This window comes from Enhydra lutris, unplaced genomic scaffold, assembly GCF_002288905.1.
Source record: "Enhydra lutris kenyoni isolate GAN:26980312 unplaced genomic scaffold, ASM228890v2 scaffoldscaffold22, whole genome shotgun sequence".
In the NCBI taxonomy this organism is placed as follows: Eukaryota; Metazoa; Chordata; class Mammalia; order Carnivora; family Mustelidae; genus Enhydra; species Enhydra lutris.
Window position 1 is genome coordinate 1,849,294 of NW_019154106.1, and position 19,733 is coordinate 1,869,026.

At 59.4% G+C, this 19,733-nt stretch overlaps 1 protein-coding gene across 1 annotated transcript in view; it reads left to right on the forward strand.

Annotated features, from left to right (window-relative positions):
- The window catches only part of LOC111149772 (potassium voltage-gated channel subfamily Q member 1), a 307,874-nt gene that overhangs the window by 50,509 nt on the left and 237,632 nt on the right, over window positions 1-19,733 (forward strand). The gene's annotated exons all lie outside the window — the stretch shown is intronic.

Genomic DNA, 19,733 nt, shown 5'->3' on the forward strand with positions numbered 1-19,733 from the left:
CACCCCAGCCCCAGCCCCGCAGACCCGCATGTTGGCAGCCTCAGCCATCCCCAGCCTTCCCCTGCCGGCAGGGACAGCAGGGCTGATTCTGGGCTGGTGGAGGCCGTGCTGGTAGGCTGCTGTGCGCCCACCCTCCGCGGTGACCTTCTCTCATGCTGAGCTTGAGTTGCTTGTGGCCGTGGTGTTGCTAACCCCGAGGTCGTCTTTCCTCAGGGGCTCCCTCCCACCCAGAGCACTCTCCCCACTCCGCCCCCCCACCCGCTGCCTCTCTCTGCTTTGGAACCTTGAGTTCCTTTGTGTCTGTCCCCAGCACATGGGAGCCGCCCAGGAAAGCTGGGGTCCCGCCACGGGGCTCCCCTCTGATGTCCCGCCGTAGAATGGGGGCCACCCCTGCCCTGGCTAGGATGTCCCCTGCACTCCTTCGGCCAGCAGACATTTATTAAGCACCTACTACATGGCGGGGGAAGGTGTGCAGAGAGATGTGGCCCTCTGGGGCAGGAGCGGGGCTTTGCAGCCTGCAGGGCGCTGCCTGAGGGGGGCCGGCCCCCCAGCGTGGGGAGACAGCGGCACGCACCCCCGTGTGTCTGTGTGCTTCTGCACTCGCGTTCTGCTAGGGCCACAGCTGGGCATTCGGATTGTCCTTCTGCTGGGGGGCTCTCTGCTGACCCCGGGTGACTGGACCCCCGTGGGCCGGCCAGAGCCTTGCTGCTCTCGATGCAGACTCTGGACGCAGCTGAAAGCCTCAAGCAGCTGGAACCCACATTCTGGGTGTTTCCGTGCCCATGGGAGGGAGGAGGGCCGGGGTTCTCTTCAAGGGGTCCTGGCCAGCTGGGGGGCAGCCGTGCAGTCTGTAGCCAGGGGGTCTGGGGTCCCCACTGCTTGCCTGCAGTACGGAGCAAGCCTCCCTCTCGGGGCCGACCCAGGGTGACGGGGGACGTGAGGCCGCCGCTGGACGGGGTGGGGACAGAGGAGGCCAGGAGGGCTCAGGGCCTGGGAGGAGGGCCCTGGACAGTGTGGGGGGGCTGCTTTGGGGCGGTCTCCCCTATGCTGGGGTGTGGGGGAGGCCCCGGTTGCTCACCCTCAGTCCGGGTCAGGCCCCAGCTCCCCCATATGTGTCTGTGAACCATCTTAGGGGCCTTTTTCCGGACTTGGAAACTGTTGCTCTCAAGAGACTTGGTCAACACGTCAGAGCCCCGGGCCGGTAGGGGCCCCCCAGAACAAGCCCCCGGCCCCCTCGTGACAGTGAGCACCCGCCTGAGCCACCCCCAAAGTGGGGGCTCCATGCTCAACACCTGTTCTCTGGGCTTCACCCCACCGTCTGACCCCATCCACACTCGGGGCTCACTGCCCACCCCAGGGCTGCACGCGGTTTCCTCATCAGGTGCGGTTGCCGTGGCCTTTGGCCTTCCTGACCGAGACGCCCTGGCCATTCCTTCATGGCCTTTCTTCTGGGCTTTGTGGGGACAGTGCCTCTGTGCTTACTTTAGAAAGGGGTCAGCGCCCCAGCCCCCACGGACATCTGAGCAGGAGGAAGCTGAGAGATCGAGGCTGCAGGGCCCCAGGGTGGCGGCTGGGGCTGTCCCCACCAGCAGGGGACACAGTTTCCACCCGACCTGGGACCCCGCTCCTGGGGAGGGCTCCAGGGTTCCGACTGGCTGCGTTCCTGGCCTCGAGGCAGCTGCTCCTGGGGGGACAGCTGACATTCCTTCATGCGGGGGTCTGCGCTGTGCCGGGAGCTGTGACAGCAGGAGTCCTGGCTGTAACCGGGACCTTCCGCCTGCACACCAGGGCCCTGTGTGTGCACAGTTCTGCACTGGCTCGTTTTCTGGAACAAAGACATCCTCTGTGAGGCCCATGGCCAGGCCCGTTATCTGTCTCCAGAACTGTCCTATCGATCAACTCTGCTCGGGACGAAGTCGGGGGCTTGGGCGGGGGCTCACAGAAACGGCCCCAAGTATCTGGAACCTCCCTAAGACACCCCACCACGTCCCCCACAGATGCCACTTGGGGGGAAAGGGGAGGTGGCCCTCAACGAGTGTGCATCTGCTGGTGTGTCTCTGGGGCCTGGGGGCGACTCCACCGGGGCCCCGAGAGCGGCTGGGCCCGCCCGGCACCAGCATCTCCTGCCGTAGGAGTCGCCCGCGTCTGGGCCTGACCGTGTCTACACAACACTTCCTGTTTTCCGGCTGGAAAACCCTGTGATGCGAGCTGTGCCGGCGTCTTCGCTGGGGGCCCCGTGACGGCCCCAGCCGGCACCCCGATCCCTCTGCACCGGGCTCCGCCAGCCTGTGTGACCCTGCTCCCCTGCTCCCCGGGGGGCCGTTGGCCCCATCCGCAGGCCTCTGAGGACGGAAACGACCGGCCTGCCTGTAGGGGAGTAGGAGCACTGGGGCGGGAAGAGCCAAGGAGCCAGAACAGCCCAGCTGCGGGGTTGGTGGGCCCCACGGCCTGTCCCAGCACCTGGGGTGTGTGCATGCGCGTGGTTTCTGGGCTTTTCTCCCCAAAGTGGCCAGGTGTCTGGGTGGCCTCCTCTTCCCTACGGTCCCCCACTGTCTTGTCTTTCCTCCTTTTGGAAGTTGTGACGATTTAGCTCTCGGTCGGTAGCCAGACACACAGGCACCCCGGGTTGGGGTGCAGAGGGGTGGGGGGATGGGCGGGGCGCCCCTGGCTCTGAGCAGGCAGGGGGCTCGGCTCAGCCTCCAGTGTCGGCAGGAAAGGAGTCCCTCCTGCCGGCCTAGAAAGTGACGCCCGTTTGAGGGGGGTGCGTGCACCTGCCCCTGGACACCCATCCCCCCACCCCCTCCGCGGGGTAGGGTCCCCTCGGGCATAGCACTCAGGGTCTGTGGGGAAGGTGTGAACCCGGGAGGGAGGCCTAGGCTTCCTGGCGCTCCCAGGCCGGCCCCTGTGTCTTCCCTCCTGCCTGGCCTGCCAAAACCTGTTGTCAACGTCTCCCCGAGGCCCAGGACAAAAGTCAGACGCCGGGGTGGGGGCCCCTTGCTGTGGGCCCCGCAGGCTCCTCCGTTCGGGACTTAGCGGGATTAGAGTGTGCCGTCCGTGGGACAGGTGTTTCCTTTATGCTCTGCCTGAGGGCTGCAAAGACACTCGTCATTAAGTGCCACATTCAGTGGGGGTCTCGGGCGCAGGGTAGCTGGAGGGCCGGGTTTTGTGAGGGCCTTGTTCTCACATCTGACCCTGGCCAGCTGGAGAGCCTGTTTGAAGCAGGGGTAGCAGCTGACAGAAGAGAACGGGGACCGGGCTGAGCAGGCAGTGAGTCCCCGGGCGCAGGCGGGGCCTGGCACTGGTGCTCGGCGGGGCTCCCGGGGGGCTGCCCTGGGGAAGGCGTCGGGGTAATAGGATGAGCCCGGAGGGGCCTCGTGGCTGTGGGGTGCGGCGTGGCGGTGTCTGCCAGCTGTCACCGCCCGGACGCGCGCGGGCCGCCCGAGTGGCTGGTCGCCCGGCGGGGGCCACGGGCCCGTGCAGGTGTCCGAGTCACCGCCCCGGGGTACGGCATTCAGACGGGTTATAATCATGTTCTCTGCCTCTCGGGGTCACGCGGAATGAAAACCAGAGCCCCGGCTGTGCGGCTGCTGAAGTGTGTCATTGTGTGACTTCACAGGCAGGAAGAAGGGGGCTCGGGGCAGCTTTGTGGGGTCGCGAGCTGCGGCCGCACGCCTGGCTCCCTCCCCCCGCCCCCCTGCCGCACTCAGCTGACCTCAGGGCTGGGGCGCGGCGATCCTTTGCTGCCGTTTTCTGCTTTCTGGTTGTAAGATCGAGTGCTGGTGGGGCAGACTGAGGGGAGTGAGTGGAGGGGGGCTGTCGGGGACCCCCAGGGTTGCTGCGGGCCCTTTTTAAGAACGGGGTGGAACTGGCCTTCACTGGGGCCAGCGCAGGGTGCCACCTGTCCACTCCTTCTGCGCCCTTGGGCTTGAGGGCCCCCATAGCTCGGAGGAGGCCCGAGAAGACCATGGGGCGTCTTTAGGCTCATGGGAATTGGGGGTGATGCTGCCCCCCCCAGTCTGTAGCCACAGACCTTCCCCCTGGGAAGGCGAGTCCCAGGACCCCGGGCTGCTGGCTGCAAGGCACAGACCCCCCCCCCAGTCGAGGCCCACGTTGAGGGGCGCCACGATGGCTTTCTGGTAGACTTGACCTCTACCGGGCTGAGAAAAGCTCCTCGTGCCAAAAGCGGCCAGTGGCTCTTCTCCCAGCTCGGGCGAGGTCGAGTTTGAAGGACCAGGAAGACGGGCCGGGCATGGCCCCCAGGCCTAGCCCGGAGGCGGGCACACACTGGCACTCACGGGTACGCCGAGGTGCACGTGCACATACAGGCACGCATGTGGAGGCCCCCGCGTGTGGACACGCTCACGTGGCCCGTTCGCTCAGGCACCGCCACGTGTCTGCACGCACACGTGCACCTCAGCCCTGGCGCTTCGGGCCGGCGGGGAGTGGGACCCCCTCGGGGCCGCGTTCCATTTGCACATTTAATCCAGAAACTGTCAGCACGGAAGCCTGGAGGAGAACAAAATGTCAAGTGTGTGCTGAGAGGCGCAGCCGGCCCCCTTCCTGGCGGGCGATGATCTGGTCAGTTTCCGAGCACGACGAGCTGAGAATAGGCCGCGCTTTCAGAGCCGCTGCGGCCGGCCTGGGGGAAGGGCGCGCGTCTCTGCTGCGTTTTCAGCTTCTCGAGCTGTCCCGCGGCCTCTTCTCGGGGGCCGCTCTCTGCACCCAGCCGGGGCGGGTCGGGCTCGAGCGCCGCGGGCCTGGGTGCGGGGCCCGGGCTGGGGTCTGCACGTTACTCATTTCTCGGTGTCGCCCACCCCGTGAGGTCCCTGCTCCCGGCATTTGCTGGAAAGCCTGGGCTGTACCGCCGTCCCCATGACCTCGCTACTTCCAGAGAGCTGGGGAGCTCAGAGCAGGGGAACCGGGCTCAGTCCCGCTGTGGGATCTTCTGAACTTGCCCCGACATGTCCCCTGCTCACGTGGGGTCTCTGTCTTCATCTTGGGTTCAAGGTGATGTCCTTTTAAATGACATGTGCTGGGCCACTTGGCAGCTCTGGGACATGGGGAAATGCCTCTCATTCTCAGGGCTCCTAAGAATTTCTAGCTTCTCCCCGGTGTTCAGAGGCCCCTGTCCTAAGACTCCATCACTGGCTCCCGGGGAGATGGACAGTGAGGCGCACCCCTTCTTGAGAAAGGGTGGCACTGGGACAGCTGGCCTTCCTGGTCTGGGAGACGCTTGCACCTGGACGTGGCTCCTCAAGGCCCCAGACCTGGGGCCCCACCAGGGAGCCTAAAGGAGGTGGTTAGGGTCCAGGCCCCCTGAGACTGCCCAGGGGGCCCAAACATGTTACTGACCTTCCCTGAGCCTCAGACCCCTCCTCTGGGAAAGTTGAGTGATGCTGGCAGCTCTGACACCGGGGGCCGTGGGCGTTCTCAGTCCAGTGGGCCAAAGGCACGGCGGCAGATGGCAGCGGATGTGGTGGACGGTGGCCTCCTCGTCCAGGCAGGTGTCCAGTGGCAGGGCGGTAGGGGTGCCAGGGAGGGGCATGGGAGGACTGTCTGTGCCCAGCACAGGTGCCCCGGTCGCGAGGCAGCGACCCCGCGACGACGCAGGTTCCTGGATTGACACGAGAGGCCTTGCCCGATTATCTCTGCGGCTCTTACCGCAGACCAGCCGTAGCGAGGAGCGATCAGGAGCGATAGGAACCATATTTCAAGCACACGGTTTGGTGAGTTTTGACCTTTGTATACGCCCTGAGACCGTCCGGGCAGCAGAACCCGCCATCACCCCCGAAACTTCCCCGTGACTGTGCGGTGACCTGCCCCCACCCAGGAGCCACCCGCCTACGGGCGCTGACACGAGTCCGCACAGACTGGCTTGTGTTTTCTAGAGTTTTCCAGCACCGTCCTGCCTGGCTCCTTTCACCCGCCATCATCCTTCTGAGGCACGTCCTGGCGGTAGTGGGTGTACCGGGAGCCCCTGCTTTGTCACCACTGGGTCGACTCATATCCCCTTTTTCTCGGGTGGACGCCCGGGAAGAAGCTGGCCACGCAGCGTGGTAGGTGTTTAACTGCAGGGACGCGGGCAGTTCTCCTGCGTTCCTGCAGCCGCCTCGGCCCCAGTACGCCTGGCGTGGTTGGTCTCTTGGTTTGACCAGCATGAGTGGGTCGTGGTGTCTCGTGTTCCAACCTTGATCCTCCAACGACGAATGGAGCCAGGGACCATCTCGCGCGCTCCATGGTCCTTCCTGGAACTTGTGAGGGGAGGTAGTTTCTCCGATCTTCCGTTGAAAATTCGAGTTGTCTTATTGTTAAATCGTAAAAAGCTCTTTGCATATTGTAGATACGTGGATGTCTGTTCACAAACATTTCTCCCCTGTGTGCGGTTGCCCTTCTCGTTCCTGGAGCGGTGTCTTTTAAAGATTAGGTGTTTTCCATTTTCACAATGTCCAATTCATTGCTTTTTTCTTTTTTGTGTGCTTTCCGTGTCTAAGAAATCTTTCGCAAACATGTGATTGCTTAGATTTTCTTTTGGTAGCTCCTGTGCTTGCGTTGAGGTCTGCGATGTAACGTTTGTCAGCCGTGTATGTCACGGGCTGAGGTTCACGATTCGATACGCGAGTGTTCAGTCGTCCCAGTGCCGCTTGTTGAAAAGAGTGTCCTTGACCCGGGGAACCAGGTGGACGCCTTTCGTAAAAGTCAGCTTATGAGGACATGGGCCTGTTTTTGGACCATGGGATGGTCAGGGATGCCCTGACCAGCTCATCTGTCCATGCTTCGTTACAGTAGCTTTAAAGAAGTCTTGCAGTGAGCTAAGATAACCTGCCAGCTTTGTTCCCCTCCTTCACGCTGCTCTGTTTGTCCTACGCGCGTCCATATACATTTTAGAAGCTGCTGGTCAGCTTTTTACAAGAAGCTTGGTGGGATTAGGTTTGGGATAGCACCAAACCCCGAGACCAGCAGGGGAGGACTGATGTGCCCAGATCGAATCTTCTGGACCATGGGCATTGCACACATTTATCAAGACCCTTCGTTTCCATCCAGATGTTCGTAGTTTCCAGGACAAAGTCCTGCGCATCTTTTGTCAGATGCCTAAGTGTTTCCTTCGTTTTGTGCTGTGGCCCGTGGCTTTTCTTTCCCGCATTTGGTTCCCGGTTGCTCATTCCTGGCGTTCAGAGCCGTCATTTCGGTATCTTGTGTCTCGAAGCTTTCCCAACTCAGCTCTTTCTTCTAGCAGCTTTTTTTGGTGGATTCTGTGGATTTTTTTTTTTTTTTTTTGCATTGATAATCCCATCTTCAATAAAGTTCGTTGCACCTCTTCCTTTCCAGTCTGGATGCCCCGCTCGTGTCTCTTGTTCGACTGCTCTGGCCACTAGTGAGTTATGTTGATGGATCTTCAGACGTTGAACGAAGCCCGTGTTGCTAGATAAACCCTCCTTCCTTCGTGTTGTCTTACTCTTTCTATACACTTCCGGGTTTCTTCATTCATTAAAATTTTGCTAAGGATGTTTGCATCTCAGTTCATGAGGGATATTTTCTAGGTTTTCTGATAACGTTTTGGATTTGGTACCAGGGTAACACTGTCAGGGTCAAGTGAGCTGAGCTGTGTTCTCTCTTCATACAGAGAAGAATTTCTGCAGAATCAGTCTTATCTCTTCCTTATGCACACGGTGGAATCCGTCAGGAAAGCCATCTGGGCCCGGGCTGCCCTTTGTCAGATGGCCGTTCGCTAGATGTTAAATGTCCTTGATAAAATATTCAGGCTACCTGTTTCTTCCTGAGTGAGCTTTGGTATTCTGCATGGTTGATGGACTTCGTTCACGTCATGCAAGGTATTAACATCTGTGGGACATGTAGTGATGTGTCCTCTCTCACTCCCGATGTTGGTAATATGTGTTTTTTTTTTTTCCCCCTAGTGATCATTCTGGCTACGTGTTCAGTGGTTTTATCGATCTCAAAGAACCAACTTTTGAATGGGGTTTAAGTGTTTCTTTTTTGTGATTTCATTGGTTTCTGTACGGATTGTTCTTTTTTTTATGCTTAGCCAGTTTACTAGGCTGCCCTTTTTCTTGTTTGTTAAGATGGAAGCTGAGGACACTGGCTAGAGGTTCCTCTAATACGGGGACTTGGGGGTACGCCTTCCCCCTAAAGACTGTAGTCATACCCCACAGATCTTGATGCAATTCATTAGTTTCATGCCACTCAAAATATCTTCTGATTTTCTACTTGTTTTTTTTCCTTGATGCCTGGATTATCTAAGAGTGGATTCCTTCCCAAGCATTTGAGGATTTTCGAGATACTTTTTTGATAATGATATCAACTTTAATTCATTGGTGGTCAGAGAAAATACTCAATATGATTTGATTCTTTTTAAATGCATGAAGACTTGTTTGATGACCCAGCATAGGGTTCGTGTTGGTGGACCTTGAACCAGGCATGGGGGAAATAGTGTGTATCCTGCTGTTGGGAGGACTGTCCCATCAACCTCGACAAGGTGGCTGCGGTCAGCAGGAAGGGCCTGCTGCATCCTCCCTGGTGTCCTGGCTGCCCGTTGTGCTGATGCCCGCGAGCTCTGAGACCTCCGGCTCTGACGGTGAGACTCCGCGTGTGTTCTTCCAGGGTGGGTCACCCTTGCACAGGGCAGTGTGAGGCTCTGCTGTTGGTGTGTCAGTATTTAGGACCGTTATGTCCCCTGATGGACGGGCCCCCTTATCACTCCGAAGCCGCCTTCTTTGTTCCCCGTCACGTTCTTTGCTCTGGAATCTACCTTGTGTGATACTAGCGTGGCCCCTCTGCTTTCTTTTCCTTAATGTTCCCCTAGTGTATCTTTTTCATTTACTTTGCTTTTAACCTATATGTGCCTTCCCGTGTGAAGGGTGTGTGGCACCTTACTCAGTGCAGTACTTCTCTGTATGGGTCAGAGGTCAGCTCATTTGCACTGATTAGCATGACGTGTATCCTTGGTCTCCGCACCGTTGTGGTCTTTCAGAACAGGGTTGCATTTTGTCACAGTTGCCGTGTTCTCGTTTTCCCTGCAGGACATCCGTGCCTTCTTCAGTCCACAGAAACCCTCTGGTATTCGGGAAGGCTTGCACTCCTGTTCTAAAGGCTGCTTCTCACTGTCACCTTTCCCGGCCTTGTTTTCTCACGTTGACCCATCACAGTGCGGCGTGCTGACCCTCATCCACACCCCAGGATGTCCACCAGTTCCCCAAACACGTGCGACACACGTCTTGTTTCAGACCCCAAGGCCTGGGCGGACCGCTGGGTGCCCAGCAGGGAGACCGTGAGGCAATGTGGTTCCCGTCCTGAGTAGAGGGCTTGCGGGGGGCCTCGCTGAACAGTGTGGCTCCAGGCGAAGGTGAAGGACTGAGTCGTGCCTATATTTCCATCAGGGCATTCCCGGCAGAGGGGACAGTGCATGGGTCTGGCCCCGGCCTGCCTGGCCCTTCTTGTGCCTCAGCTGGATTGGGCGTCGGTCCCCTTCCTATGTCCCCTGAAGAGCCTTTGTATCCCGCTGCAGGGTGTCGGGGGGCCCCGGAGCTTGTGGGGCCCCCATGTGTAACTGTGGGCTTCATGGGGACAGCAAGACCTGCTGGGACACGTGGACAGTGGACACGAGTGAGCAGGGTGTGTGCCAGGATGTCTCTTTAGCATTTGTTTTATAAAACTGGTAGACTCTTTTCCCCAGGGTTTTTAAGCTTACAGAAAAGTTGTACAGAAAGCACAGAGGTCCGGGATACCCGCGCCCCACCCCGTGTCCCCCGCCACGGCCATCGCACATTAGCACAGGGCGGTAGTCACAATCTGTGAACCGACGTCACTGTTACTGAGAGCTCACGTACGCAGTTGACATTGGGGTCACTCTTGGTGCCCCTTTCTGTGGGTGTTGACCCACGTGGAAGGGTGTGTCCTGTCACACAGAGGAGTGTCACTTCCCTGAAGGCCCTCTGTGCCCCGTCCGTGCCTCCCTCCCCGCCCTGAGCCCCTGCAAGCCCTGGTCCTCGGAAGCAGACCATGCCGGCCGTGGGGCTCAGCCCCCGGGTTGGGGTGCTCGGCACCCTGCTGCTCCCGGCATTTCCACACACAGCGCACAGGCTCCCGCCCAGTGCGCAAGTGGGCCCTGGGCGGGGCAGGCCGGGGCCGCCGTCTGACTCGGCTGTGGGCACGTGCAGAAGTGGGGTCCCGGGCCTGCGTCTCAGCCTCGTGGGCGGGTTGAGCCCTGACAGTCGGCGGCTTCGAGCCAGCCCGCTCTTCTCCTCTGTCTCCCATAAGCCTTGGCACTCCTTGGCCATGACCTCGGCTGTGCTGTGAGCATCTCTGGAGTGAGGGCACCACCCCCACGACCTCCAGCGGACAGGTCTGGGTTTGGCTCTATTGGGATGAGAGGTCAGGCTCTCCAACCTGGGCCACGGGCTCGGTCCCGGGCAGCTGTGTGCCTGAGAGGCCCCGGGCCTGTGTATGCCCTGTCACATCTGGGTATGGGTTTGCCTTCACCCCTTGTCTAGAGCATCCTGGCTGCCCGCCTGGCTCTATCCCGCAGGCAGGCCTCACCAGCACCCATGGCGTGGCGGTCGGGACAGACATCCTCCAAAAGCGAACGAGATCCAGTTGCCTCCTAGAACTCTCCGGAAACTTCCCATGGCCATGAAGGGACGCCCACACCCCTCCCTGTGACCCACATAGCCCCTCGAGGCAGGGTCCCTGCTGGCTCTGCCGGCCCCGCCCCCCAGACTTGGCCTCCCCGATGATGTGCCGCTGCACCGCCATACGCCACCCTCCCCGCCTTCAAGCTGCAGCTCTCACGTCCCTTCTCTGGGGCGCCTGCCCTCCACCGCCCCATCACCCTCACGCACTTGCCGGCGGTGGGGTCCCCCCGACGGTGAGCCTTTTCTGTCCCCAGCCTGGGGTCTCTGCAGGGAAACAGCCTCCGATCCTGTGGCTGGCCTTCTCCTGTGTGGGGACCCCGACGATCACCCACCGCCCCCACGTCAGGTCGCTCGAGGGAGCAAGTGAAATGGTGTGGGCAGAAGACGGAAGAAGCCAACACACCTCGCAGGTCACTGGAAGCTCTGAACTCTGCAAATTCCCTACTGAGCCACGCTGAGTGTGCACGTGGGGCGGGTGGGGGGCTGGGGAGCCGCCCAGAGTGAGCAGGGCGCCCGCACCAGTGGGGCCGGGGCCGTACCTCCCAAGGTCAGAATCCCGGGGTGGGGGCCCGGGCCAGCGTGTGAGCCCGGGTCCCCCGAAGGCGATGGGATGTGGGCTGTGAGTCTGGGGCTGGTGGAGAGGGCTTTCGGTGGGGGGCACAGCTCACGAGCTGCTGCAGGGACCCCGAAGGGCCCCCCTCGGCAGTAGGGCGGGCTGTGGGTGGCCCCGGGCTCAGCCCAGGATGGGGTTGCAAATAGTGTTGGGGTCTCAGGTGCGAGGTGTGGACAAAATCTGGTCGTGGGGCTTTGTGGGTGCCTCTTTTCCGTGTCTCTTGTGCACCCAGCCTGGGCTGTGGACGTGAGCCCGACCGAGGGTGAGGGGCCCTTGGGAGTGTGAGACAGTAGAGGCAGGTGGTCACCAAGACGCGAGGGGACGGCGTGCTGCATTCCGTCCCCAGGGAAGACACCGAGGAGGACAGTGGGGGTGCGGGGACCCCGGACGGCAGGAGCTTGGTGGCTCTGCTGCGGGCGGCCGCTGCGGGCAGCTGCGGAGCCGACCTCACACTCGGGCTATTTAGAAAAACATCTCCCGAAACCAACTCTTCGATTTAGCGCGTCTCTCCTTTTCCTGGTGACCCGTCTCTGACACAAGGCTCGGTCTGCTTGTGTGTCTCAGGCGGGCTGCGGCCTTCGTCCCGCTTCTCACGGAGCGTCCACTTCCCAGCAGCGAACCCGCCCGTCCCTGGGTGTCCAGGTCAGCAGGTCGTGGCACACAGCTGTGGTCCCCCGGCCACGGCTGCAGTCACCATCTGGAACGTTCCCATTGCCCCCGAAAGCGCCTTTGCGCCCCTTGGCCGCTCACCGTCGCCCCCGCGCCCAGCACCTGGTAATCAGGGATGTTTCCTGTCCCCGCGGTCCTGCCTTTTCCAGGACGTCATACGAAAGGCATCTCGCCGCACAGAGCCGTCGTGTCTGGCTCCTCTCAGACGCGGAGCACACTTGAGCCTCGTCCCTGCTCTGGCCTGTGCTCACTACGTGTTTCCTTTTCATCGGGAAGGATAAAACGTACCACGGTTTGTTTATCTGCTCACAGGCTGATGGACGCTTGAGCTCTTTCCAGTTTTCGGCTGTTATGATTAAAGGCGCCTGGTTATTACACGCAGGTTTGGAGGAGCCTGTGCCTTCGCTCCCCTCGGGTAGACCCCTCGGCGCGCCCCATGCCCGCTGACCTCGCTAAGAGACCGCGGAGCTTCCCGCAGTGTGCTCTGTGCCGCGTTCCCCCCATCCACGCACCGCGGTCCTGCTGTTCCGGGGGGTCCTCCGCACTCGAAACCGCCCGGACCGCCCCGTTGTAGCGGACCCCGCGGTTCCTGTGGCATTTACCCCAGGGACACCCGGGACCTCGGCCACACGTACACACGATCTGACCAAGGGCGCGTCTGCCCGCCCGCCATGGTCATCGTGTCCTTTGTCTCACCCTGAGTCTTAGGACTGGTCCCTGTAATCGAGGTGTGAGTCTGGACTCCAGGTCTGGACGGTCAGATATGCCTTTTTCTAACACCCCCCGCCCCACCCCGACCTGTGGCTTCTCTTTTCTCCCAGCACTGTCTTTCCAAAGAGCTGAACTTTTTGATTTTGACCAAGTGCCATTTTCCAGGACTTGCTGTTTATTTATTTTTCCTTTTCAAGGTTCATGTTTTTTGTATTCTGTCTAAGAAATATTTGCCTAATCCAAGGTCACAAAGACTTTTCTTCTATATTTCTGTAGAAATTTTCTAGTTTTACATTCTGTGTTTATATCTGTGATTCATTTCAGGTTTAATTTTATGCACAGTGACAGGTATTAAATCTTTCCTGCGTGTGGTTATCCGATTGCTCCTGTGCCGTTTTCCCATCGAATTACTTTGACACCTTTGATGAAAGTCAGCTGACCGTGTGCGTGGGTCTGCTTCTGGAGTTTCTAATCTGTCCTGCCACTACCACGCTGTCTTGATTAATGTGACTTTTATCGCAAGCCTTGAAATCAGGCTGTGTTAATCCCTTAATTTTGTCCATTTTCAGAAGTATGTTGGCAACTCTAGCCCTCTGCGTTTCCACCGAAAGCCTGGAGGCCATTTGTTAATTTCAACCAAAACAAAACCAAACAAAACCAAACAACAAAACCCCTGCCTGAACGTTGGTCAGCCCCAGGGCGGACCGCACGCTTCAGTGGGGTGCGTGACTCTGGAACGTTTAGCTTTTCTGCTTTCTGAACATGGTGGGTCTCTGTGCCTCCTCGGATGCTTTGCACACGCTCACCCGTGTTGTACGGCTCCAAGGGCACCGATCTCTCATGTCATTTCTGTGGTTCGTTACTTTCCGTGTTTCTGACACCGAAACGTGACGGTTTTCTCAATTTCGCTTTTGGACTGTTTGCTGCTAGCGTGTCGACCCTGTATCCTGTGGCTTTGCTAACCTCATTAGTTCTGGAAGCTTTTGGGGGGGGTAGATTTTTTAGGATTTTCTATGGAGATGATCGTGTTGTCCCAAACAAAGTCAGTTTTGTGGGTTGTTGTTTTTTTTTTTTTCCCCTTTTCAGTCTCCATGCTGTTTTCTCCTTGTTCTTGCCCGATGCCCGGGCTCCCACCACAACATTTAGTCCCTAGGAGAGAGCAGCCCCTCGTCGGGTGCCTGGTCCCGGGGGCACATCTGGCCTCTCACAGAGAAGTGTGATGCAACCTGTGGTTTGACAGGCGCCCCGCACCGGCCGGGGATGCTCCCTCCTTCCGTCTGTGGCCAGAAAAGTGGCTCTCGGGCCTAGCTGCTGCGTTTCATCCGACGCTTTTTCTGTGTAATTGAGAACGTTGCCTGCCTTCTTTCTGCTCCGCTGGGACGGTGAGCGCCCCTGAGTGATTTTCAGAGCGCACCGGCCCCGGGTTCTTGAGAGAAAGCCCACTCGGTCATGAGGCACCTCTAAAACACATACTGCTTCGTTGGATTTGCTCAAGTGCAGGGTCGAGTTTTCGCCTCTGTGTTCTTGAGGGACGTCGTCTGCGGCTGGTGTGCTCATAGCATCTGCTTTCGGCGCTGGGTAAACAGTGGGAAGTGTTCCTGCCTTGTGGTTCGGACAACTTAGGATGTAGCTGCTGTTTGCTTCAATGTCTCAGAACTCGCAAAGCCATTGGGCCTGGGGTTCTCTTTGGGGAGAAGTTTTCGGTTAGAAATTGTTTCTTTCGCAAGTCCAGGGCCATTCTGTTTGTTTCTTCCCAAGTCACTTGGGGTAGCTGGTGTTTCTGGTGTTCGTCCCTGAGGAGCAGGAGCCCCCACCCATCTCGTGGCCCATGTCCATCCCTCTGTGGGATCATGGGCCCTTGGGGCTGTCCGAACGCAGGGGACCTTCCTCAGCGCCCTGACAGAGGGCACAGGTTGGCGGCTGGTGGTCCAGAGTGGCTCCCGGCGCCCTCCCAAGCCCCTCGCTGTTGGCCGTCCAGCTGGGCAGCCCCTGCGCCCACGCTGGTGACAGGACACGATGGGGGGCAGCAGCGGGTGGGATGAAGATCGGACCTCTGTTTCCTTCCAGCCCTGTCCTCGGGAAGGCCACCCCTTCTCAGAGGAATGAAATTCAAGTCGCTGACCCCTGGAGCCCACGGCCCGTCTGCTTTTGTCTTAAGCTTTTACTCTGTAAACTGCAGCCCTAAAACAACACACATCCTTCTGAAGCTGTTCACATATTAGCTCTTAAAACAGCAAAATCCGTGCACAATTTCCTCTCAATCCCTTAAAACATTCCTGAAAGGGGGGAAAACTGTTTAAATTCCCCGCCTGTCATTACAACCTCTGGACGTGCAGAGCCGGCGGGGGTGGCCGGCCGCCGGGCCCCGGAGGAGCGGGGCCACCGCACACCCCGTAGAGACCCCGGACAGACGCGGGCCCTCCCGCCCTCGCCCAGGGTGGCAGCCCCCCGCCCGCAGGTCCCCGGGGGCCCCTCCGCCTCAGCTAAAGTAAACACCATCCAAACCAAGGCAGAGCCTTTCAGCACTTCAACTAGATAATTAGAAAGGGTTTTCATCCCCGAGTCTCTCTTGGTTTGGTAAACTTATCGTCCTGGGTAAATTCTTAAATAAGACATTTTTAGAAGCTCGGGCGCTCAGCAAATAAACCTAGCCCCCCGCCCCGCCCTCGCTCCCCCGTCCCCGCTGGCTAAGGTGGCCATCACAGGGGTGGGGCTTCTCTGGGGTTAACGGCCTCAGCAGTGAGGTTCCGGGGCTGAAAATAAACCCCCTTTAGCCGTCCCGTAGACGGAAATAGCCCCGTCTGGGGAAGACAGGAGATTTGCTTTAAATACGTGTAAAGCTGGCGGCCGGGCGGCTAACGGTGTCTGCAGCTGGGCTCGGGCGGCCTCTGGGCCTCCTGCTCCCCCACCACAAATTGCAGGGTGGCCCTCCCAGCTGCTCTTGCGTGCGCGAGGCCCCGAGTGTGATTCACAGAGCCCTGAGCCCCAAGGCCATGTGGTGGGGCTCGGTGGGGGTGGGGGGGTTCGGGACCTGCTTTCCAGAAACCCCACCTGCCTTTTTGACTGTTCGGAGCACTGGACGCTACCACCCGCCACGCACCCACAGCCAGCTTCTCCTGCCCCCGGGCCTTTGCTTCTGCTAATTGTCGGCTTGGGATGCCCCCTCCGGTATTTTGGGTTCTTTTTTCAGAGCTGAGATGTCTTCCACGCCATGGGGAAGGTGCAGGCCGGTGTTCACCTATGCAGAGAAGGACACCGTCTCACCAACACCTGCAAGACCTCTCCCCGGGAGGAGAAGGCTTTGGGGCTGTGACCTGGACACCCACGGGGACCTTGACCCAGTTGTCGGTCTGACCTTGGTGATAACCTGGAGCCCCCAGGGTGCCTGTGCTGTCCCCCTCAGGCCAGAAGTGCGCAATCAAGGTGTTGGCAGGGGGATGGCTTCTGAGGCTGGGGGGAGGTCTGTCCCAGCTTCTGGAGATTGATGGCCATCTGCGAGGTTCCTTGGCTCACGGACGCATCACCCCATCTCTGCTCCGTCCTTGCACGGCTTTTTCTCCGCATGTGCCCATCTCCCTCTCTTTGTTAGGACGCCGGGCTCACTGGGTCAAGGCCCACCCTAGTGACCTGGTCTTAGCTAATTACATCTGCAAAGACCCCATTTCTAAATAAGGGCCCGTTTGCTGGTGCTTGGGTCCAGGACTTGAGCACATGAGACTTGGGGAGCACACTTTAGCCCCAGCAATGTCTGGGCAAGGGGTGTGGGGTGGGCCTGTGAAGCAGGGGACACTGGGGGGTCATTCTGACTTGTCCTGTTCTGGTGCGAAAGGCACATGGCCCTCGGGGACTTGTCACCCGTGGTGCCAGCAGCTCCTGGCCTGTACCCTGCGTTTGATGCTGTGCTCACAGCTAGGGACTTGGTCAGAGGAAGGGAGACAAGAGAGGTCCCTGTGCCCAGGAATTCTTGAAGGTGCTGCAGGGTTTCATGAAGTCTATGGAAGTGATGTTGGAGAGCCATTGGTGGGGGTGAGGGGACGGACAGGGAGGAGTTGCAGTCACACAGAGTCTGGCAAAGCCACAGTAGGGGAAACGATAGTGGGAGCTCTTCTGATTGGAGCAGGTGTGGTTACAGGTTTCAGGAACCGAGGGCACCGAGTGACGGACAGATGGGCACGGTTCAGTGAAGCGTCCACACTCAGGAGCGAGGAGAGAAGGGGTAATGTGTTGACCACCTCTCCACCTCAAAGGAAAACGAAAGAAACAACAACATAAATAGCAAAATAGTGGGGTAGGAAGAATCAAACTGGATGTTCCAGTTTTACACTAAACGTAAATGGCCTGAACACCTCTATCAAAGCAGAGGACTGGGAGAAAGGTCTTTGTCTTTATTTTTAACACATTGTAGAGAGGAGTTCAGTAAAGCAAACTAATAATGGACAGTAGAAAAACAAAGGAACAGCCAAATAACCCTGGGCCGGTACACGCAAAAGCAGGGTGAGCAGTGCCCGCGTCCGCGTCGAGACAGGCCTCCCCAGGGCACCACTTCTGGAGGAGACATATTTGTGAACTCTGATGTGGTAGATGGCGGAAAAAACTGGTAAAATGGAAGCTACTGGAAGTGCAGGGCAACACAGTTTAAGCGTGATCACTGCGGGAGACCTTAATGCACCTCTCAGAACAGGACAGTTCTGGGGGACACAAAATGAGCAAGGGTGTGGACAGTTCACGTTGCAGTGGGTTCTAATGGTAACCTGAAACAATGGTCCCTGTTACCTACAGCCGTGTAACAAGCACCCCCAAACCCCGTGCCGCCTCACGCCTGTCCCAAGGAGCTCCCTGACCCGTGGTGTGGGCAGGGCTCTGTGTGGGCAGGGCTCTGTGGGGGAGGCCCCTCCCTGCTCTGCCTGGCTCTGTCCGGCTTCCTTCCAGCCCGGTTTCCAGGAAGGGAGGTGCGCAGGCCTGGAGAGTGGGCGGGATCACTCCGCCACCTTCTTGTGGTGCATGGAGCCCAGACACAGCGGGAGGAGTGGCAAAGAAGCTCCGGACCGCATTTTAGAGCCAGTGCTGTGCCTGAGGGTCTTGCTAACAGAGGTTCTCTTTCCTTATGCCCATGGGACACCGTAGAACCAATCCTTCTGCTTGGCTGGGAAGAACCACCTAACAGGTTTGGAGAGGTTAAGACGCAGTTGGCTGTGATCAAAACCCAGGACGATTAGCAATAAACAGCTGTGAGTTTACCACACAGGCCCCACTGTTTGGGAATTAAGCAGTGCTCTTCTCAGTCACCGTCAGGACCAAGAGAAGATGGACGTGAGCGAGCCTGACACATAGGGTCATGGCAGATCGAGCCCCCTGTGTGGTAGGAAGAGTGTCCAGGCCTGACCCCCGCACCGACTGTGGACACCTGCATTCTTCATACCATTGCCCACTCTCACTAGTGGCTTCTCTGTGTGCAATCTTGTGTCTGCATGTGGCTTGAAATTCACTTGTTAAAAGCTGGGTCCCAGCACCGGGGCAGCTCGCTGAACCACCTGAAGCCTGTGTGACTGGAGTCGGCCTCAGTAGGCACCTGCGGTCCCTGGGCAGGGACAGTGACCGGAGGGCAGCCTTCCTTCAGAGGCAAAGCCGGGCATCTTGTGATCCAGGGATGATGGGTCTGAGGCTATTAGGGCCGTGGGTGGGTGGGGCCAAGTGTCTGGTCCTGGTCTTCTGCTCCCTGCCCCCCCGCTGAATACACACATTGCCATGGGGCTTGCTCCCCTCTGCGACACATGCGACACAGGTGACACATGTCCCTGTGGGCCTATGGACAGAGGAGGAGGAAGCTGGAGGTCCCCAGGAGCTGGGGGCTCCTGTGGACAAACCAGCCCAAGCTTCGGCTGCAGGGACCACTGGCTTGAAACCTGTCCTTGATTCTTCATGCTCTCCCCAAGGCCATCAGGCCTCCAGCAGAATCTCCCCAGGCCAGGAGAAGGTGCCGTGTCTGCGAGGCGGGACACCCGCTGCCCACCCCCATCGGTCCCTGAGCCCAGGGGGTGAGACTGGGTTACGGGTGCAAGGGCAGCCCAGGGGCCTGACCCCAACCAAGGGGCCGAGGAGAGGGGTCCTCAGGGCCTCACTGCACCCACACACATGAGGGAGGCCACCAGCCTGACAATAGTCCGCTCGGGCAGTGGCTGAGGTGGGGGACAGTGCCGCAGCCCCTCACCAGGCCAGGGGGCTGGACAGCAGCTGTCGCCCCCTCGCAGGGCCCAGCTGCTGGGTAGATGGGAGCGTCCGTCCCCATGGTGACAGGACAAGTCTCCCGGGCTCTCCTGCTAGGCCTGCAGAACAGCCACCCCAGACAGCTGACAGGTGGGGCTGGTTCTCGGGGGAAAGTGGCCCTATGCCTTCTGAGGCACCCCAAACCTGTGACGACCTCCCACGGGTGGGGAGGCTCCCACGGTGGCTGGCCAGTCCAGGCTTTCCAGCCCCAGGCAAGGGCTTCTCCCTCCTCACAGGGCCCTCTTGGGAATTTGGGGTGGCCGGCCCATTGGGGAGAGGCTACAGGGGGCCCCGAAGCACCAATGACTTTGGGCAGGTGGGCCCCAGACCTCCGTGGGTTTGGGAGTCCGCGTGGCACCCACAGGGGCATAGTGTTTGACCTGGGGACACTGTGGGTCTACCTGGGTCCCTCGGTGCCTAGGCTGTGGCACCCACCCCGGGTGAGGGGACACCAGGGAAGAAGCAGGCCCGGCCCCGCCCAGAGTTTGCCATACAGCCCTTCGAGTGCGGAAGGCTGCCGTGCTTGCGCTTGGCCCTGGACCGCGCTTGCAAAGTGAAGGCAGACCCTGGCCTTGGGGAGATGGCCATGGGCGGGGGAGGGGTCCCCTCGGCTGGGATGCGTCCCACTGCCCTGTTGGGAGCCTGGGAGGGCCAGGGAGACACAGGTCAGGTCCGGGTGGAGGTGTTGACGCTTGGGATGCCTCATACAGGTTTGGGGAGCGGGTCAGGAGGGGCATCTGGGCCGTGGGCAGTCGGGGGGTCCTGAGACAGGTCTAGGGAGGCCTTGGACGTGCCAGACCCTGACCAGGTGGGCTCTCCTCCTTCCCGTG